This window comes from Canis lupus, chromosome 1 (genome assembly GCF_011100685.1).
Source record: "Canis lupus familiaris isolate Mischka breed German Shepherd chromosome 1, alternate assembly UU_Cfam_GSD_1.0, whole genome shotgun sequence".
Taxonomy (NCBI): domain Eukaryota; kingdom Metazoa; phylum Chordata; class Mammalia; order Carnivora; family Canidae; genus Canis; species Canis lupus.
The window spans coordinates 35,701,536-35,724,661 of record NC_049222.1 but is presented as its reverse complement, the minus strand read 5'-3'; the positions used below and the strand labels follow the sequence as shown (position 1 = coordinate 35,724,661).

The following is a 23,126-nucleotide window of genomic DNA, read 5'->3' as shown; positions in this document are numbered from 1 at the left end:
TATAAAAAAATATACACGGGCACACACAGCTTGGATCAAGCATAAGACTTGTGCTGCTCAAATCTTTTTAGCCTTACTAATTTTTTGGTTTGTTTGCGTTATCAATTACTGAGAAGTGTAACAAAAAAGATCACAATAAAATAATGAATTTTCTCATTTCTTGTAATTCTGTCACTTTGTATATACTGTACTTTCAGCTTTTATAAAGCAAGTGTGGAATTGCTCTATTTTCTCCATAAAATGAACTTTTTGTCATTCTACAGCAATGTTTTCTGCCTCACCACCCAACACCTATTACCTTAAAATCAATTTTGTTTTAGAATACTCTAGTCACACCTTTTAGCATTTGTTTAGAATGTGTCCTTCGCACAGATGAAACCTGATTGTTATTTCTGTTCTTTTCTGATAGTCTTTGTCTTTTAATGGAGCTCTCAGTCCAATTAGGTAAAATATAATTAATGATATATTTAAGATTAAAGTTAACATTCTGTCTTATGGCTGTTTTCTATTTTCTGTGTGTGTATGTGTGTGTTCTCTTTGCTATCCTTCGGATTTTTTCTTACTCTGTTTTCCTTGTAACTAGTATGAAAATTGTTTTTTATTTCTTTTAGGAATTTTCTTTAAAATTTTAATGTAAACTTCATCTAAAGTTTATTAATTCTACTTGAAAATAATTCAAGAAACCTAGGTTGCTTTGACATCAGTTAATTACATGTTTTGGTCATCTAGAGTTTTAATTACACCTTGATTTTTTTTTCTCCTGTAAATTCAACATCTTTTGTGTGTGTGTGTGTGTGTGTGTGTGTGTGTGTGTGTGTGGATCCTTTGTCATTTCTTCTTGATCTCAGATCCTTTTCCTTTGTCAAGTATATTTTAGAAGCTTGTTTATTAAAGGAATGTTGATGGCAAACTTTATCTGGAAATGTCTTTTACTCATTTGAATGATGGTATTTGTTTGCCATACAATTCCAGGCTGGCAGTTTCTTTCTCTGTTCTTTGGAGGTCTCTTTGCATTGACTTCTGCTTTCCATGTTACAGTTATCTCAAATAACTTATTTGTTGTTAATCTTTTTTTTTTTTTTTTTCCCTGCTTTTAAGATCTTTTCTCTTCTGTTTTACTGTTTAATGACAGTGTGTCAGGTGTGGATGTTTCATTTATCCTGGTTTTATTGTTCCCTGTCTCTAAGGTTTGTGTTTCACCAATTCTCAAAAGTTTCATCTTTTTTCTTTCTATGTAGCTTTCCCTCCATTTTTTTCCTATTCTTTTCTCAAAACTCTGATTAGACTTATGTTAGACTTACTGCTCAGTCTCCCCATTTCTTTTAATCTAGCTTTTATATATTTTTTGTTCATGTTGAATTCTATAGAATTTCTTCAGATCTGTATTCTGATTTTTGTCCAGTTTTGTTTTCTCCAAAATGAGCTATAGTTTATGTATAATAAAGGCACAAAAATAAAGTATACAGCTTAATGAAATTTACATTTGTGTGTGCTTGTGTGATCACCACCTAGATAAAGATAGAATACATTTTATCCCTTCAACAATTCCCTTCTGTCTCTTCTACTCAGTGTAACCACTCCTCTCCCCAAGTAAACTACTGTCCTGACTTCTATCACTATGAATTATTTTCACATGTTCTTGAACTTCATTCATATAAATGGAATCCTATGGTGTTTGTGTGTGTGTGTGCGTGCATGTGTTCATGTGCGTTTGTCTTTTGTTCACAGGATATTTTTGAGATCAGGTTGCATGTCTAAGTAGTTTTTTGTTGTTCGATTTCTAACAAGGGGTGGCAAACTATGACCTGTGGGCCAGTGTTAGCCCACAAGATATTTTGGTATATAAAATTTTATTGGATATGAACATGTCTATTCATCAGGGTTGAATAGTTAAAACAGAGACTGTATAACCTATAAAGCCTAAACTGTTTACTATTTGGCCCTTCAGAGGGCCAAAGAAAAAGTTTGGTGACCTTCTTCTATAGTATTGCATTATGTGGGTGGACCACAATTCATTTATCCATTCTCTTGTTGATGACCATTTGAGGAGTTTGCTGTTTGGGGTCATTATAAATACAGTTTCTGCAAATGTTCTTGAAATTGACATTGGCAAACATATACTCATATTTTATGGATATTTACCAAGGAGCTAAATTGATGGTCTTAGGGTAAGTTGATTGCATTCCTGTGAATATTAATAATGTTGAACATCTTTGTATATCTTTATTGGCCATTCAGATTCCCTTTGTGAAGTACTGTTCAAATCTTTTGACTACTTTTTTTTAGCAAGTTATCTTTTGTCAATGATTTTAGTTCCTTATATATTCTGGATAGGAAATCTTTATCTGGTATGTGTTTGGAGATATTTTCTACCTGCCTAAAGTTTGAATATTTATTCTCTTAATGTTACCTTGGGATGAGCAAACTTACTCTTATGAAGTCTAATATATCAGTGTTATGGGTGGGGGTGGAGAACTAGTGTTTTTTTGCACTCTGCCCACAGATTTTTTTTTCCCCACCCTCATTTTTGCCTACCCTGAAGGTCCTAAATACATTTGTCTATGATTTCCTCCAGAAACTACAGTTTAGTTCTCACAGTTGGGTCTTTGATTTATTTCTAATTGATTTTTGTGTGTGGTTTAAGATGAGGGGTGTCAAGATTTTCCATATGGACTTTGATCTGCTCTTTATTTATTGAAAAGCCCTGTCTTTTTCCATTGTATTGCAGCGGTCCCTTTGTTGAAAATGAATGATCATACATTTGGGTCTGTTTCTGAGCTCCATTCTTTTCCACTTGGACTATTTATCAATTCTTCTATCTATATCAAACTTTCTTGATTGTAGTATATAGTAAGTCTTGACGTACAGTGGTGTAAACCCTCTAATTTTTTTTCTTTTTAAGAATTGTTTTGGCTATTTAAATGCTATTAATTTCCATATAAATTTTGGAATCAGCTTGTCAACATCTATTAAAAAAAAAAAAAAAGTCTACCACACTTTTGAATGGGGTTGCTTTGCCTCTACAGAACAATTTTAGGAGGATGGAGATCTTAAGAGAATCTTCCAATTTATAAGCATAATATATCTCTCCATCGAATAAGCTCAATTATTCTCACCATTGTTTCAGTTTTTAGTATAGGGGACTTCTGCATTATTAAACTTATTCTGATGCATTTGAGGTTTTGTTTTTATGCTATTGTAAAAGGTATCTTTTTTCAGTTTTGTTTCCAGCCATCTTGCTAGTATATAAAAATATAGTAGATTTTTGTATATTGAGCTTGTATTCTGATTTCACTAAATTCATTTTTCAATTCTAGTAGTTTGTAGATTGTTGATTTCCTAAATGCATAATATCATCTGAAAAAAAAAAAAAAACAAACCTTTAACTTTTCCTTTCTAATCTCTATACCTTTTTCTTTTTCCTGCCTTATTGCACTGACTGGGAACACCAGAACAGTATTTAACAGAAGCAATAAAATAGGCAGCTTTGGAGGATAACCTCAGTGTTTCACTATTAAGAATGATGTTTACTGGGCAGCCCCCGTGGCTCAGCAGTTTAGCGCCGCCTTCAGCTCAGGGCATGATCCTGAAGACCCTGGATTGAGTCCCACGTCAGGCTCCCTGCATGAGGCCTGCTTCTCCCTTTGCCTGTGTCTCTGCCTCTCACTCTCTCTCCCTGTCTCTCTCATGAATAAATAAATAAATTTTTTTAAAGAGTGATGTTTACTGTACTTTTTCTTTTTTTTATAGATGTCTTTTACTGGATTGAGAATACTTTCTTCTATTCCTGGCTTATTGACATTTGTTTTCACAAATGGATATTGAATTTTTAAAAACTTTTAATTATAAAATGATTTTAGATTTACAAAAGATTTGCAAAGATAGTATATACCCTTCACCCAGCTTCCTCTAATGTTAACATTTTACATAACCAGGATACATTTACCAAAGTTAAGAAACCTTGGCACAATCCTATTTACTAAATGATTTGCTTTATTCAGATTTCCTTAGTTTTTCCAACTAGTGTCCTTTTCCTTTTGCAGGATCTAATCCATATTCCATATTGTATTCAGTTGTCATGTCTTTCTAGCCTGTTCCAATCTGTGAAAATCTTTTCATTTTGGACATTGCCTTTTTCGTATTTTGTAGAGCATCCTTCATTTTGGGTTTTCCAATGTATTCTCACAATTAGGCTGAGGTTTTGGACTTTAGGGGAAGAGTACCACAGGAATGTTGTACTCTTCATTGCATCCTTATCTGGAGGCATAGGATAGCCACATCAACATGTTAACCTAAATCACATAGTTTAGACAGTGTCTGCCGAGTTTCTCCATTGTAACACATTACTACTTTTCCCTTGTATTCAATTTTGTTAGAAGTCCACACTCAAAGGGGCGAGAGGGAAAAGTATCAAGTGATTTGTGGATATATGTTAAAACTACCATGAGTAATCAATAAATACTCTGAGGGAGATATTTTGAGGTTGTACAAATGTCCTATTTCTCAAAGTTTAGCCCACTAATTTTAGCATTCAACTGATTTTGCCTGCAATAATTATTATTGTGGTATTCTAATGGTGATTTTTTATTTCCTTCATTCTTTCTACATTTATTAACTGGAATTCTGACTCTGGAGCTAGACTTGCCTGGGTTCAGTTCCTAGTCCTACCTTTTCCTTGTCATATAGTGTAATCTTGGACACTTCTATATATTTGGATTTTCTCATCCATAAAATCTGTAGATGACAAGTGTCTACTGTGGAAGGTTGTTGAGAGGATTAAATGAGCTCTTACACAGAAAGAGCTAGGCCGGGATCCCTGAGTGGTGCAGCGGTTTGGCGCCTGCCTTTGGCCCAGGGCGCGACCCTGGAGACCCGGGATCAAGTCCCACGTCGGGCTCCCGGTGCATGGAGCCTGCTCCTCCCTCTGCCTGTGTCTCTGCCTCTCTCTCTCTCTGTGACTATCATAAATAAATAAAAATTTATTAAAAAAAAAAAAAGAGCTAGGCCTTGTGCTTAGCCCCTAGGAAGCACTCATTTTTTTCCTTTATTAATGTAGTAGGTTATTCTCATTTTAATTATTTTACTATTTATATAAATTATTAAATTATATACTCCTGGGTGAACCTTACATATATTTATATGATATAGATTTAGCTTTTTAATTTTTTTTCATGTAATATTCATGAGTCCTACACTGGTGGAGTGTTTTTTTTTTTTTTTTTTTTGGTTTTTCGCTTTTTTGCTATAGCAAAAGACATAATGAATGATAGATTCCTTAAAAACAAAAATTACACAAGAGCTTGGCAACTAAAGTGGCAGTATTCTCAACTTTCTAGAATGATTTGTATCCAAGTCTTTTGGTAGAGATACAGATAGCTTTTGCAAATAAGTCTTCTAAAATATTGAACTTGAGCAAATCTAATACTCGACATGTATTATTTAAAAATCACTCAATAGGAATGAAAAAATGAATTTAGCTTTTCTGCGTGTTTTACCATGCACATTGTATTATCCTAGAGGTTTCAATATTTGGAATATTTAAAAGGATTCTTCTGCAAGCAGTATATATTGAGTGCTTTCAGTGTGCCTGGCAATATATTTTGCTGCTTTTGGATATTTCTTTGCTCTTGAGGAGCTTATGAGTCAGTCAGTCATTTTAAAAGTTGAAGGCAGGCCCACTTGAATAATCAGGGAAACTCTGTGTCTGTTCATTTTTTTAAAGTTGATAAAATTAAGCTCTAATTTTTTTTCCCATTCCTCTCAACATGTTGGTTTAGGCCCTTATCATCCTTTGCTATTTTTCCCTGTATTGATATTTTCCTTCCCTACTTTTGTGTAGAATGACCACTAGGAGAGTCAATTCCTGAAAAAAACCCTTTAGTGATATCCCAGGACTTGAGAAAACAGGTCCTTGACTTAGTATGATTGGTCCCTTTCTATCTGGTCCCAGGTTGCTTTACTAGCCTTGTATGTAGTTTTACTCCTTAGAATTAGTCCAGTGGCACAGTTTGTCTTAACTAATCAGAACCTGCAGTCACTGCACTGTTTATGAGGTTATGGCTTATTCATACAGTTTCCTCTGCCTTAAGTGGATTTTCCAAAACTTTTCCAGGTTTTGTTCAGTGGATACTCATTCCACAATCCTCCTAGCTGGATAGGAACCCTATAATTTGTAATCTATAGCCCTTGTTAAATTCTTACCTTTCATTGCCAATCTTTATATCTAAATGTCATTTCCAGTTGGTCAGGTTCTTAGAGATAGGGTTCCAGTACCTAGCATGATACTTTGCATACAAAGAGCTATTGCTAAATAGCTACCACTCTTAAATACCTACTGTAATTGTGCTACAATTTTGCAAAGTAAGTATTATTGTCTCTGCTTTAAATTGTGAAGGAACTTAGTATCAAAGAGATTAAGAAACTTGCCCAACATTGTCTAGTTAGTAAGTGGCAAAACTGGTTTGTCTGATTTAAAAATTCTTGCTATTTTATGCCATAGTGCCTTCCTACTAAAAATAGTTAAAATTATTAAATAGGTATATTTATGGTAAAACACACTACTAACATTGCTTCATATACATTGCCAGTATGCTACATGGAGTCTTCACTTGAGCAACCAACTTAGCTCCTGTGGACTAACTGATATGCTCCTACCTTCTTCAAATTTTCCTTCTAAGTTTTTATTGATATTAATGCAGAAGGTTTGAACGTCTAATTTTGACTTATGGGGTCAGTGAAACAGAAACATAGCACAATTTGCTTGGTCTTTGTTTTGTTTTTAAGTAGATAATTTTGCTTTTACCTAATGATCTTTACTAGGCAACTGATAAGGTAAAAATAATCTGCTTATCTTTTATGAAGTACTTTTTCTGTTTCTACTGAGGTATAAAATGCATGGGGGGGGGGAAGCACATAAAATGTGCCAATCATAAATTTATGACTTGATGAATATATGTATACCTGTATAGCCACATGTCAAGAAAGACATCCAGAAGGAGAAAATTCTCGCACCTCCTAGCTAGTACCTCTGTTAGAAGTACTGATTTCCATGTCTACGGATATCTATTGTTGGACTTTAAGGGTAGCCAAATATTGAGCATTCCTTTGTCTGACTTTTTTCATTCAGTATAGTTTTTTTAAAATTCATCCATATGAATGCATGTGTATGTATTTTTTTCTTTTTTTTTTCCTGTAGTAGTCCATTATATTAATATTACCACAGTCTATCCATTCTGTTAACAGATGTATGTTTTTTTTTCTAATTTGGACTATTACAAATAAAGCTGCTATGGGTGTGGGTCTGGTGCAGATCAGGTGGACATGGCATTCCAATAGGCATGGCAGCTGGTGGCTTGTGCCCAGGTGAGGGGCTCAGCTGTTGTGGTCTCCTTGGCAGTGGTATTGGGGAAGCCCAGCATAGGTGGGGACAAAAAGCTGTGCATACTCAAGGCATCGGCTTGGGTGGAGGCCACCTGCCATGGGCCAGGTGTTTATGACCCCAACTGGGCCAGGCAACAACCACAGTCCCTGGTCAACCTATAGAAGAGGAACCTGGACTCTAGAGAAGAACTAATATCTAGGCTGGACCACTATGAGGCCAAGACTACATGACCCATCTTTCTATTTAGGCACTCCCAGAACCATGTGGATGCCTCCCAGGAAAATGACTTACTCTGGATCATGAAAAGGCTGAACTAACCCAGCTCTGACTTGCAGTCTTAGGGTTGAAGTTTAATAAAATTGTCCAATTGTCGATGAGCCATGCAATAGAAACCACTGATATCATCAGCAAACACCTTCCAGGAATCTGCAGTGTCAGCACAGACCTGCTAAGGGAAGGTACCTTCATCAAGCCCAACTTAATCATGTCCCTCCCGCTGGAAGCCAGTAGCTGTGTATCACAGAGATGGAGCCTGGGTCGAGGCTGCGTATCACAGTGAATGGAGCCTGGATCGAGGCTGTGTATCACAGCGATGGAGCCTGGATTGAATTGTAGCTGTGTAACACAGAGCTGGAGCCTGGATTGAATTGTGGCTGTGTATCACAGAGATGGGGCCTGGATTGCAGGCCATCTTCCGGAACTATATCCACCCAGCAGACTGCCATGCCAATGTCATCTGCTACATTGTGTGCTGGGTGCTTCAGTTCCCTCCATAAGGCTGGCTCTGTCTCTCTCTCACCAATGGCAGCATCACTCACTTGATGGTCTGGCCTGATGGCTGAGTGGCACTTGGGATCCTTGGGGACATGGGGTTCATACCTCTGGGTAAGATCTCCTAATCCTAAGGGCTGCCTGAAGTGACCACTCTCCTCAACCCCTGGCCTGGCTCCCACAGATGCCACCAAGGACACAGCTCCTTCCCTGTCTTCCCTCCGCAGATTATTTACATTGCATTTCTCCAGGAGGAGAGAGAAGTACAAATACCTAAAGTATTTAAAATGTCCGTACTTTGTGCCCCAATGGAAAAGGAAATCATTCTGAGCAGGTCAGCCTGTTTCTTGTGATTTTTTTTTTGCATTATAAACCAGGAGGAGGCCTCATTGATGCCATCTGCAGAGACCACGGCCGGTCCATGTGAGAGTCTTTGGTTGTGAGCCCCTCAAGGCTCCTCTGCAAAGCCCATCAGTCATGAAGGGCTCCAAAGTGGAGGGGCCACCATCTCTTCTATTCAGATATATGTTTTTTAAGATTTTATTTATTTATTCATGAGAGACAGAGAGAGAGAGAGAGAGAGGCAGAAACACAGGCAGAGAGAGAAGCAGGCTCCATACAGGGAGCCTGACTTGGGACTCGATCCCGGGTCTCCAGGATCATACCCTGGGCTGAAGGCGGCACTAAACCGCTGGGCCACCCGGGCTGCCCTCTTCTATTCAGATCTTCTTGTACATTCTTCTCATTTCTTAAAACTCGTTTTATCACTTAAATATTTATCAACTAAAGAGTCTCCTCAACTGGGTTCTTGCTTTGATAACTAGTGTCTGAGTCCAGAGTCCTGCACCTCTGAGACTGTTGGATCTGAGCTCACCCACTGCTTTAGGCCTTTCCTGCCACCCAGCAGCACCTTGGCATGTGAGGGACTGGGCTGTGATAGTGCTTTGGGCATCCTGTTTCAATAAAATACTCAACAGCTTAATTTTTGTCTCTGTATGTTAATCCTTTATGCTTACAGGTTGAACTATTTAGACATGACATTTCCATCCTAAGTATTCTGTTAAGAGAAACTTGGTCATGAACATTTTCTGCAATCAGTGCAATCAATTAATTGGGCAATTTAATCCATTTGTCTTGGAAATAACTACAAAATAAAATTTTACTTTACTGAAATAAGAGAGCTGCTATGAATAGTCATACACAGATCTTTTAGTGACATTTGCAGTATTTTACTTAGGAGTATATATATCTAAGACTAGAATTTTAAAGCTATGGCATAGCCATTTATTAGTTTTAGTAAATCCTGCCAGGTAACCAACAGCAAAGGAGTTAAGTGTACACTCTCACCAGCAGTGGGAGTTGTAGTTCACATTTTCACCAGCACTTGATATTATTTTTTCTTTTCATTTTAAGTCCTTTGGTGGATGTGAGATGGTAGCTCATGGTTTTCTTTTCATTCCTTCATTATTAATGTTGAGCACCCTTTCATATGTTTTATGCAGTACTTGTTCAAGTCTTGATATTTTTATTGGATTGTCATCTTATTGATCTGTAGGAATTCTTTATATATTAGATTAGAATCCTTTGTTGGATCTATGTATTGCAAATAGCTTCTCAGTCTGTGACTTTTTTTTTTTTTACATTAATGATGTCTTTTGATAAACAGAATTTCCTGAATCCAGTTCATCAATTTTTTGAATACCATGTTTTGTGTCCTGTTTAAGAAATCTTTGCTTATTTCACAGTCATGAAGATCTTCATTTTTGTTTCATAGTTAGGTCTGTGTTCCATTCTGTGATTTATCTGCATACTTTTTTGAATAATGCAAAATCAGAATCTAGGTTACTTTTTCATTTCACTGTGGAAATCCAGTTGTGGAACTATTATCTAGTTCCAATAATCTAGAATTATTTTTTTTTTCAAGAAATTACAAAGCTACTTTTAATACTTTGGGGTGAGCCCCACAGGAATAAAGAACACTGGGAAGTGGTAACCCCCTGACCCCCAGGCGTGGCCCAGGGGGAGAGAGGCTACCTGAGGGGAAGGAAGCACAAAAGGGACCCGCTGCAGACTCAGGGCAAAGGGAATGCCATCGGTGCTGGGACCTGTGAGCACTACAGGAGAAAACGCGAGCGTGGTGGGACTGGCTCCAGGCACACAGGCGAAGGGCAAGAGGGTTGGACACGAAGCCACAAAGCTACTTGGGTTCCTCCTCCTTCTCGTTTGCCTTTTTCTGCTTCTGCTGCATGATCTCCGAGTCCCTCTGCTTGCGGGTGGCAGCAGAAAGCCCGTCATCTCAGCTCTTTACCTTAACCGAGTTGCTCTGCTTTTTCATATTCTTCTGGCGGGTGAGCTCGTGCTGGTTACCGCGGGTTATGGCGATGGCAGCGGCTCGGGCCTGCCTCCGTTGCTAGAATTATTTTTTGAAAAGAATTTCATTTTACTCTTCAAGTTACAGTGGTGAAAATCTGGTTTCCATCCATCCGTGTGTATCTTTTTCTAAACTTCCTTTCCTGGCTTATAGACAACCACCTTCTTGCTGTGTCCTACTGTGCCCTCTCTGTGCATGTGTGGAGAAAGAATAGTATCTGATATCTCTTCTGCTTCTTGAAAGACACAGGTCCTGCCCTTATTTGATCTTAGTTACTTCTTTTTTAAAGGCACTGTCACCAAATATAATCATCTTGGAGATTAGGGTTTAAACATAAGAATTTTGGAAGGACACAGTTCATTCTATAACATTCTGCTCTCTAACCTTCTAAATTCATGTCCTTTTTGCATGCAAAATACATTTATTTCATTCCAACAGCTCCAAGAGTCTTAACCCATTCCAGCATCAACTCATAAGTCTATAGTCCAAAGTCTTATCTAAATATGTTGGGTGCCTGCTTGGTTCAGTCAGTAGATCATGTGACTCTTGATCTAGAGTCATGAGTTTGAGCCCCACAGTGGCTGTGGAGCCTATTTAAGAAATTTTTTTTAGAATATTGTCTAAATCAGATATGGATGAAACTTGAGGTAAAATTCATCCTGAAGCAGAATTCCTTTCTCATCAGTGAACCTGTAAAATCAAACAGGTTAGGTGGTTCCAAAATAAAATGGTGGGACAGAATAGGATAGATATTCCCATTCCAAAAGGGGAAAAACCAGAAAGAAGAAAGGGGTTGGTAGGTCCCAAACAAGGCCAACATCTAGCAAGGCAAACTCTATTTGATTTTAAAACTCAAGAATAATCCTCTCTGGCTTCACAGTCTGCCCTCTGGCCCCATAGCCCTAGGCGATGGCCCCAACCCTAAGGCACTGGGTGGGGGCCGCCTGACCCATTGAAACCAAGGATGGGAGCCCCACCCTCTTAAACCAAGGAGGAAACAGCCTTGCCCTCTGGGGCTGAATTCAGAGTGGAAGGATGTCTGAATTGCCCTAGGGTCATTCTTTCCTTTTCATGAGGAATAAAGCATCTTTGCAACCAAATAGTTCTAGTCTAGACCTATTCAGTTTCAGAAGTCCAAAAGCCTTCCTTTATTTCATCCTGACTGTGTTCTGTTTGGTCCCAACTGTCAGAATCTCTGCTGATATAATCCCATCTCTATTCCTGGCTTCTGCTTTAGTTGATTAATAACTCCAAGGGTTGTCTTCTCTTGGAGTCACTGGCCCGCACCCTTGGTGTTTTCTTCAGGGCATGCTTTGTCACTTTTTGCAATATGGACAGACTGAGAATTTTTCCACATCTTCAAGTTCTCTCTCTCTCTCTTTGTCTAATTTTTTTTTTAACTTATCTCTCTCTTCTCAAATTCTATTCAAGTAATAAGGAGAAGCCAGGCCACATCCTCAGTAGTTTGATTAGAAATTTCTTCAGCTAAATATTCATCACTTGCAAGCTCTTCCAATAAACACTACAACACATTTCAGCCAAATTCTTTGCTACTTTGTAAGAACGACCGTCTTTACACTATTTCCAATAGCATATTCTTCACTTACATCTGAGTTCTTGCCACAGTTACCTTTAACTTCCTATTTCTTCAAGTCAGTCTTGGATTTTTCTAGAATGTGCCTTAAAACTCTTCCAGCCTCTATTCCATTCCAAAGCCACTTCCACATGGTTACTGCAACATTCCAGTTCATGGTACCAGATCTGTATTATTCTGTTCAGACTGCCGTAACAAATTAGGTGGCTTGAACAACAGAAATTTGTTTTCTCACAGTTCTGGAAACTAGATGTCCAAGCACCAGCAAATTCAGTTTCTGAGGAGGCCTCTCTTCCTGGCTTGGAGATGGCTGCCCTCTTGCTGTGTCCTCACATGGCCTTCCCCCTTTGTGTCTGTGTGTGTGTGTGTGTGCACGCACACCTCTTACATATACCTAATTTATAATGATAAAAATGAGGCAATTAAATACTAAAAGTATCTTGTCTAGGAAAGGGGAACATAGGAGATACACTGGAGTCATTGGTCCATAGCAGTTCTGAAATCCTCATGACAGATATTGGGACACCCTGGTGGAACAAAATGTTTTCTGATTGGGGCCTGATTCTGTCTTCTTGTTTATTGTTTTCAGAGGCTCTGGTACTTCCCTCTAGAGAGTTCTTCTTTTATCTTCCTTAGTTCCATATGAAATGGAGAGTAGAGAATTTGCTCCACTTGGAACTGAGCAGCCCTTTCTTCTCACTGCTTCCATATAGGACAAGCCAAAGGGTCATTTTCAGACACCAGCTGATAGATTGGTTCTCTTTGGCAACACAATTCTCTCCAAAATCTGGAAGATTTCATGTCTCTGCTTCTGATTAATTCTCAGTGCTGGTAAGCATGTTTCTGGGGTGGGGTTTTTTTTCCCTCTTTGTTTTGAAACCTGGTTCTCAAATCTGCATTGATTTGCTTTCTTACCTATATAGTTCTTTCTAGACCAAAAGAAAGTTATTTGGCAACTGACTGGCTTCTATTGGAAAATTTTTCCTTAATCTGATTTTTTTCCCCTCATCTTGCCCAAATAAAGTGATTTAATGGCTATGTTATCTATTCTTGCCCTGAAGCAGTTTAATTTTTTTTTTTTAAGAGTTTTCCGGGGACAATGACCTTTATTCATTGTGTCTGTTGTTAGCATGGGAGTTAAGAAGCTGTTCAAGTAATATTGCAAGATTGGAAATGTCTGGAATCTCTCTGTTCTTTTTCACTTCTTACTGTAAACTGGATAGTTCCTCTCTCAGCTCATCCCTTTCTTAAATACCTTCTTAAATGCAGCCAAAAATAACCAATGCACACTTCAAATTTTTTTCTTCTTTTGTTAAAGATTTTATTAATGAGAGATAGAGAGAGAGAGAGGCAGAGACACACAAGCAGAGAGAGAGGCAGAGAGAAGCAGGCTCCAGGCAGGGAGCCCGATGTGGGACTCGATCCCAGGTCTCCAGGATCACGCCCTGGGCCAAAGGCAGGCGCCAAATTGCTGAGCCATCCAGGTTTCCCAATGTTTTGTTTTCTTACCTCTTCTAGAGCTTCTGTGAACTGCCTCCTGAGGTACCAGAAACAAATGCTTTATCAAATATTTTGTCACTATATAAAACACCTGTCTTTCCAACCTTAAGATCTGTTTCCTTACTGCTTCTTGAACCCTAAATATATTTCTAGTTTTTCTAGGGAAACATCCTGCTTTTGGTACCAATTTCTTTGTAGCCATAATAGGCTAAAGTTATGGCATGCTGACAAGTCATCCCCAAACCTCTGGCTTTAGTGAAGAACATTTTATTTTTCTCATGCTAAACATTCATTGTGGATTTCTGGGAGACTGCCCCACATACTCAATCTCAGGCCTGTGGATATACCTCCATCTTATATGCTTTCTGTAATAATTGATTTTTTTTTAGATTTATTTATTTATTCATGAGAGACACAGAGGCAGAGACATAGGTAGAGGAAGAAGCAGGCTCCTCACAGGGAGCCTGATGCGGAACTTGATCCTAGGTCCCAGGATCATGCGCTGAGCCGAAGGCAGATGCTCAACTGCTGAGCCACCCAGGCGTCCCAATACTTTATCTTGATTGTCATGGGTGGGAAAGAGAATGTTAAATGGTCTTGTAACTGTTTATTAGTAGCCTAGAACTAGTCACATGGCTATGCCTAACTTATAATGAGGTAGAGAAGTTAAAGCAGGAATATAAACAGAAGGAACTGAATTGTATCCTATATGTGAATAGCTAAAAGTTATAAGTTAGGCTGATAGAGTATGTTTTACAGTTAACTTGTCATTCTTGGGCAAATTTATCTTTTTTAAAGTTTTTTTTTAAAGATTTTATTCATGAGAGAGACACAGAGAGAGGTGGAGACATAGGCAGAGGTAGAAGCAGGCTTCATGCAGGGAGCCTGATGCAGGACTTGATCCCAGGACTCCGGGATCATGTTGGGCAGATTTATCTTATGTGACCTGGAAAGCTATGTTCGAATGTGGAATTTCTGGAGTCTTGAGATTTCTGTACCTCTAGAGCATGGCAGTGTAGGACTGCTGGCCCATCTTCCCTTCTCTTCATGTTCCAGGCCTCATTGTGCACCACAGAGGGCACACATTTAAGCTATGTCTATACCCTTGCAAATAGCCACCCCTTGGCTACCTCTTGGACCTAGGGCTGCATACACAATGGCACAATCGGTCTTCATAAACATAGATCTAGGAAAGAGGGCTGCACAGTTCCTAGTAGCAGGCTTGAAGTTCTTTGGACAAGGAATCCTATGGTTACAGGAACTTAGAGCTTGGCCTAGGAGGGGAGTCTGGGCAGTCCCCTTAAATCCTTGTCCTTCTTACTCTATAGGGAAGGATTTGCTATGAGCCCCTCGTGCCCAGGTTTAAGGGCAATACTGAGCAAGTATAATGTCTGTGTGCTTAGAAAAAAAGAATAGGATCTGGGTGGACATACAAATCTCTGTCATACTTCATGCTTACTAATTTAGCTTCCTACATAGTGCTAGGTCTGGTCATCAAAGTTGAGTATCATGTCTTAACAACTGTAATTCTCATTACAAAGTCCCGTTATGATAAATAAATCAGTTTCCTTTATGTTTGCTCATAGCAAATTTGTATCATCCCTACGTTTTCTGACGTTATGGAAGTATTGGGATTGTGTCACACTTCTGAGTGATGCTCTTACCTTGTTACCATGTAATTAGGAACAACTGAGAAGCTGTGAGATCTAGCCATCATGAAGGCAGGCAGTCTAGGGTGTAGAATCCAGATGATCAGATCAAATGCTGGCTCTGATACTTCTCAAATGTCTGATACTGACATTTCAAAAGTTTTCTGTTTCAAAGTTTTCTTATTTGTGCAATGGGAGTAAAACCACCTATTTTCAGTTAAATGACCTATAGAAAATATTTATAGATCAAGCAAAATTCTTTCTCAATGAAAAAATGGTGAAAAACAATGACATATTTGGGGAGTAAGTCTGAGATTTAATGTAAGGAAGATGACCTAAGGGAAGAAGGAGGTAGAGTCACTGGGATATGAAGTCCTTAGTCAGATATCCTGAAAAGAGAGCTGTGAGGCATCCCTGGGCTCTGGTTTATCTCTAAGGGAAGGTATGTCTTTACTATCTCAACCTAGTAATCTCTCTTGAGCTTCAGTGCCCTGATTTTTAAAATGAGGATAATAAGAATTGCTTTGATGATCTTGATAACAATCTTTTGATAGAGTGGTGGAGATAAGAGCCAGGGGAATGGGTTGGAAAGTAAATAAGTGAGGAAATGGGAATTATCTACATTTTCAGTCTTTTTCAGAAATTTGAGAAAGATAGTCTGGGACTATAGTGGGAGCAGGAGGGCAGAGCAAGGTTAATGAAGCTTTTATTTGTTAAAGGTTGGGAAATAACAGATCATGGTTATATGTTGCAGAGAAATCTCTAGTAAAAAGGGAGACCGTGATAATGTAGAGAGACTTTGAATAGAGAGGTAGAGTTGACTTTTGTGCTAGGAAGGGAAGTTTATAGGGTTAGCATTGAAAAGATGAAATACTGTATCCAATAGCTTTTAAGTCTTTTTTTTTTTTTTTTCCTCCTCAGTAGAGTAAAATGTGGTGTTGTTTGCAGAGACATATGTATAGGTACAAGTGTTGGGAGTGAGGACACCAACTGGAAGACAGAAGAGAAAGCAAGAAATAACAGGAGTGGGGAAATGTTCCAGAGTCATGGGCAGGCTTTAGAACTCAACTGTGTTGGAGTTGACGGAGTTAGAGAATGAAGTTACTCTTCTTGACTGTGAGACCACCATCTCTGAACCCTCCATCTCCATTTCTACTGCAGTAGCTTTTCCACTGTACTGTTTTTGTACATTTTTAATATCCCCTGAGGCATTCTCCAGTTACACAGATATCTACCTGGGCCGTCCAAATTACTGCAAGATACCATTATTTGTCTAGCTCTCTGATTACAGAATTGCATAGGTTTTTAGTAGCATATCCTTATTTTTTCCCCTAGGTGTGAGATTTTTGTAGAGAGGTTTTTCAGAGATGACTGTATTATCTTCATCTCCATGGAAAGTCATTGCAATTGTCCCCTCAAATACATATGTTGAAATCTTAAACACACACACACACACACACACACACACACACACACACACCCCGCCCAGTGTGATGATATTTGAAGGTGTGGCCTTTGGAAGGTAGTTAGATAATGAAGGTGGAAACTTTGTGAATGAAATCAGTGCCCTTGTAGGAAGTGTCCAAAGAGCTAGCTAGCTCTTTTTCCACCATGTGAGGATACAATGAGAAGTTGGCAGTCTAAAACCCTATGGAGGATTTTCCCCAGAACCCATCCATGCTGGCACCATGATCTTGGACTTCCAGCCTCCAGAACAGGGAGAAATAAATGTTTATTGTTTAAGCCATCAAGTCTATGGTACTTTGTTACCTGAACTAAGAATGGCAAGGTTAGTTTTTTACATTCTAGAATTTTAAAAACTTGAATGTAGGTTAATAAGTTAATATCATCTTCCTGGTGGGTAAATGAAGTTTAAAGGAAAGTGCTCACAATATTCTTTGATGCTGAGTCCTACCTTCTTCCAGTGAAGGTCTTGATTCCCTTACCATGTTAGAATCCAGGTACCTGGAAACAACAAACTCTGGTGAAGTAAGGCCATCCTGCTACTGTTTTTGTGCTCGTGACTATGCTCATGAAAGGCATTTCTTGCATGTTCATGTATAGTTATTTACAAACCTAGTTGCACAGGTAGTTTCTATCCATTAAGAATTTAACAATTTAAGAAAACAGTGAACATGAACATAAGTGTTTTAGCTGTGGTAACATGCAAACACAAACATGAAAAAAAATTTAGTTTTGTGGAATGTTTTAGAATGAAGAACCATAGAAGGACCGTACAAGTATTGTGGTTATACTCTATCTGCCCAGGTATCTGTGTTTAGCAACCGTAAGTAAAAGGGAAATTAGCCCTTAGGAGTAATTACTATTACTTACCAAGACTTGGAAAATTTTCACTGTTCATCATAGAAATTAATGATAACACAAAATAACTTGATTTCATCATCCTAGGTTTCTTTGAGGGACCATATAGCCTAGATGCTAAAAGCCTGGACCCAGGTGTCAGGACCAATCATTTGCTAATTGTGTGATCTTGGGCAACTTACTAAAACATTTGGTGCCTGAGTTTCCTCATGGGCCAAAAAGAGATAATATGGTGCATCCCCTATAGGGTTGTTATGAGGAGTAAATGAGATGTTATATATAAAATACCTAGGTTGTGCCATAGTAAGCTCTTAGAGGTTTCTGGTTAGAAAGATATTATATACATTCTCTCAAAAATGGATAGACATTGTAGGTTGAAAATCAGTAAAGACATGGTTGAACATAATGTATTATCATCAACCAAATAGATGTAATTGATATCTTCAGACTACTTTATTCAACAATAGAATATATATTCTTCTCAAGCTCACATGGAACATTCACCAAGATAGACCGCATTCTGGGATGTAACACTCAACAAATTTAAAAGAATAGAGGTCATAAATTGTTTGCTCTCAGGCCACAGTAGAATTTAACTTGGAGATCAATAATATAAAGATAAGTAGGAAATTTCAAAATACAGAGGTTAAACACAGTTTATAAATAATAGGTCAAAAAAGTATGTCAAGATAAATTTTAAAATATTTTGAACAAAATGAAAACATGGCTTATCAAAATATCAGATGCAGAGAAAGTGTCACTTAGAGAAAAATGTATATAGCATTATAATGCATATAGTAGAAAAGAAGAAAGCCCTGTAATCAGTAATCTAAATTTCCACCTTAGGAAACTAGGAAAAAACCTAAATCTGGAAGTAAGCAGAAGAAAAAAAGTAATAAGAATTGGAGCAGAAATCAGGGCACCTAGCTGACCTCAGTTGGTGGAGTGTGCAACTCTTGATTTCAGGATTGCTGGGTATAGAGAGTAAACTCTTTAAAAAAAAAAAAAAAAAAAGAAAAAGAAAGAAAGAAAAATTAAAAATGAAATATCAGAGAAAAGCAATGATATAAAAATCTGGTTTGTTAGATCAATAAAATTGATAAACCTCTAGTGAGGCTGAGAAAAGTAGGATATACACTATTAATATCACAAAGGAGATTATATCACTTCACATCCACTGGACATTTAAAGAGTAACAACAATGCTATGAACAGCTCATTGCCCACACCTATATCTGTTAAAGAAATCAAATAATTGCCTTGCAAAACAGAAAGCACCCTGCCCAGGTAGGTTTACTGGTGAATTCTACCAAATATTTAAGGAGGAAATTATGCCAGTTCTCTGTAATCACTTTCAGAGGATGGAAGTAGAGGGAATACTTTGTAACTTATTCTGTGAGGCCAGCATTGCCCTAATGTCTAAACCAGAGAAGGACATTAAAGATACAAATCAGTATCTTTCATGAGCATAGATTAAAAAATCCTCACAAAATATTAGCAAATCAAATCTAACAATTTATAGAAAGAATTATACACCATGACCAAAAGGGGATCAAGTATGCAAAATTAGTTCAACATTCAAAAAAATCAGTTAATGTAATCTTCACATCAGGCTAAAATAAAATCAGATAATTGTATCAGTAGATGTAGAAAAAGCATTTGGAGCATCTCAAACCCATTCGCGATTTTAAAAAAACCTTTCAGTAAGCTAGAAATAGAGGGGAACTTCCTCAGCTTGATAAAGGATATCTACAAAAGCCTACAGCTAACATTATACTTTATGGCAAGAAAGTAAAAGTTTTCTCATTAAGATCAGAAACAAGGCAAGATGATCTCTTGTTCCTTTCCAACAACCTACTGGAATTCCTAGCTAATGCACTAAGACAAGGAAATAAAATATATACAGATTGTTGAGGAAATAAAGTTATCTTTGTTCACAGTCGATACAATCATCTGTGTAGAAAATCCAAAAGAATTGACAAACAAAAAACCTGGAACCAATAAGTAAGTAATAACAAGGTGGCAGGATATTAGGCTAATATATGACAGTCAATTGCTTTCTTATATACCAGTTGTTGAATAAATTGAATTTGAATCTAAAAATACTTTTTCCTCAATTTTGCTGTGAACTTAAAACTGCCCTAAAAGAATGAAGTCTTTTTTAAAAATTTTTTTAAAGATTTTATTTATTTATTCATGAGAGACACAGGCAGAGAGAGAAGCAGGCTCCATGCAAGGAGCCCGACGCGGGACTTGATCCCCAGTCTCTAGGATCACGCCCTGGGCTGAAGGCAGCACTAAACCGCTAAGCCACCCAGGCTGCCCAAATGAAGTCTTTTAAAATATATGTTGAAAATATGGAATCTGAGTTCAGACAATACTCTTAAGCTTACCTTTCACCTTTTGACTTTTGAAGTGAATAGTTTGTTATGGTGACAATGAGAAAAAACAGTTTCTCTCCAGAGACTGTTCCTTTAGCTAACATGTATTCTTCAATGTAGAAAAATGGAATTCTTTGCTCACGATTTGACATATACTAGGTAGTAGTCTTTTATGTCCAATGAGTAAAATAATTATTGCTCACAAATGGATGTTGTTGCTTTAAGGTTAAAAATAGATGTATAAGAGGTTAGGGACAGGAGGGGGTTGTGGAGGGAGGTAGGTGTGCTTATAAAAAGGCAACTTTGAGGAATCCTTACAGTGATGGAACTGTTTCATATCATGGTATGGTGGTAGATATGTAAGCCGTAAGGTAGTAAAGTTCTGTAGAACTAAATGCATACACCAAGAAGTATAGTGAAACTGGGAAATCTCAAAAGACTAGTGGATTGTATTAATATAAATATGTTTACTGTGATATTCCACTTAAGTTTTGTGAAATGTTATCATTTGGGGAAACTGAGTAAAGGGTACTCAAGATCTTTCTTAAAATCATATATGAATCCATAGTTATAGTAAAATTTAAAAAGCATGTTTATATACTATTATATAAACTATATAAACTACTATTATATAAACTATTATATAAACTAAATTATTTTTTGTTTGTTTTTAGGTTGCTTCTGCCTCATTGACAAGTCATCATTGGCTTTGTAAGTTGACATTTTCATTTTTTTATTCTTTACCCCCAACATTTTAGATTTTCTGATCACATAAGAGTACTTTTTTAGAAAACCTGGAGCAAAAATTGGAGCAAAACTCCATTATTTGGTTCTTACATTATTTTAAGGTCTGTTTCACTTTTTCTGATACTATTAGGTGATAGTTATTTTGAGTAAGTTGAATTTCACATCTTAGCCTAGTGCCATCTGTTTCTTTGGAGTGACTTCCTATCAAGGTTATGATTAGGAGAGAAGTGTCATCTGTGGAGCTGAGATTGTATATACATCCATCCTGTTGGATATCACAGTCTTTACACAGAACATCTTCGTGGCTGATGATAACAGGGACACAACACCCTGGGAGAAAGCCACAAGTGTAAGTGGTTTGACCAGTGAGATAAAATGAATTCTGCTTTATATACATTTGAAAATCTGGCAATTAGATGGAATGAGGGCAGGATTCCAGACTGGGAGAATTTAACTTTATTTTCATTTTATCATTTAAAGTAGATATCTTGCTATTTTGTAACTTTTTCTCTGTCGTATTTGGGGGAAAAATTAGAACTGATTTAATAATGGGTAGGCATTTTTTTTTTTTAATGCCATGAAATGCAAACACTTGAAATGAAAGGAAAATTTACACAAGCATTTTTAACCTGAGAAAATAAATTATTCTTTGTATCACTGAAAACATATTACATTATTAAGTGGATTTCACTTGGCCAGGTTCTGAGAAAAGAGACTGTGTTGCCTGTTATGGAAAAATAAGGTCATGAACTATAATGTGCAATCACTATTTTTGATTTATATATATTGTCATTTTGATGAACTGAAATATGCTAAACTAATCTTAAGGACATCTTTGAGAAATGTCTGAAAATGGCTTTGTTTTTCATCATGTTAGCAATGGAGGATAATATTGTTACAAAGTAACATCTGGGGGAGTTGCATTCTCTGACAGTGTATCAGTTTGAATCTTGTTCTTTTTTTAAAATTTTATTTATTTTTATTTTTTTAAGATTTATTTTTATTTATTCATGATAGACATAGAGAGAGAGAGAGGCAGAGACACAGGCAGAGGGAGAAGCAGGCTCCATGCCGGGAGCCCGATGCGGGACTCGATCCCGGGACTCCAGGATCACGCCCTGGGCCAAAGGCAGGCGCGAAACCGCTGAGCCACCCAGGGATCCCCTTGAATCTTGTTCTAACAGGTTTTGTTTCACCATTTTGAGGCCACTAGGAAGACACCTCTAATACAGTCTTCCCCAAAGTATATGTCTTAGAATACTTACTCCTTTGGATGTTAACTGATATTATATGGGAAAGAGACCTAAGGTCATGCTGCCTTTTTATAAGTTAAAATTAGACTTACTTCCAACAACTGATTGTCTAAGAGAGCCTATGGTTTATGGTGGTTCTCAAACATATTTTCCAATTTAACCCCAGTGTCCTCAAATATGCCATAAATGCTTTTGCTCCATGAAATGTTTTTGGGGAAATAGTGCCTTAAAATTTGGGAAGTTGATAAAAATGACAGGATCTCTTGTACATTTTTTACAATGATGGCAAAAGAAAATAAGCACAAATGCTAGAATGGAAGAAGTATAACATAAAAAGACTGTTGAAGTATATTAAAAATAGTTGATGTCCAGTTAAGGATTAATAATTATTATAGCTATAAAGTGATTTTTTAAATGTATTTTTATATGTATTTTTCCTTGTTCTAGTCACTTACTAATTCCCACATCACTCTCTTTTCTTGAAGATTTAGCTTCTGACTCACTGTCCTTCTCTCCAAGACTAATGTGTTCTAAGTTTTGGTAATTTTATGGCCCCCTTGGGGTGCTTCCGTTATCCTGATTTCTCACTTCCTTCCTTTCTTTCAATCATCTTGCTTCCCAAACTACTTCAGGCATGTCCTCTCATGGTCATATTGTGGATTTAGTCATTAGCAGTAACTGTTTCCCTCCATGATCTTGATCTTATGCATCCCATTCTCCACCAATCCCCACTCCCACCAACAGATTTTTAACTCCACTTACTCAAGTAAATAGCCTCTACCCTATCATTAAAAATCACCCATTTATCCTCCTCTCTGATTCCTCCTGCTTGCCTTGTTGTACTTGGATATCACATATATGAATCCATAGTTATAGTAAAAATCCCAAAGACACAGTCTGTCTCTCACCCATGCCTGTAGCTGCCCGGCTGAACACCACTGGAGAAAGGTACCCAGCCATGTTCACTAGTCTTACTTTAACGATTTCAACTACTAATCTTAGTGGGCACCTAATGTTTTCTAGTAATTTGGACAATTCCAAAAGGAAAGTGTTTAAAACCTATTTCTCTGTAAACTTCCAGTTCCTCTTCTCCTATTCTCCCTTTCACCTGATGACACGGTTTTATTTTTCACTGATAAAATAGAATTACTTATGGAA

General features: G+C 37.4%; 1 protein-coding gene across 20 annotated transcripts in view; it reads left to right on the top strand.

The window, feature by feature from the left end:
• PLAGL1 (PLAG1 like zinc finger 1) overlaps positions 1-23,126 on the top strand; it is a 110,532-nt gene that overhangs the window by 41,568 nt on the left and 45,838 nt on the right. For all 20 annotated transcript variants that reach the window (XM_038526245.1, XM_038526232.1, XM_038526233.1 and 17 more), the window contains exon 2: positions 20,643-20,679. The gene's annotated coding sequence lies outside the window, so the exon portion shown is untranslated. The remainder of the gene's footprint in view (positions 1-20,642; positions 20,680-23,126) is intronic.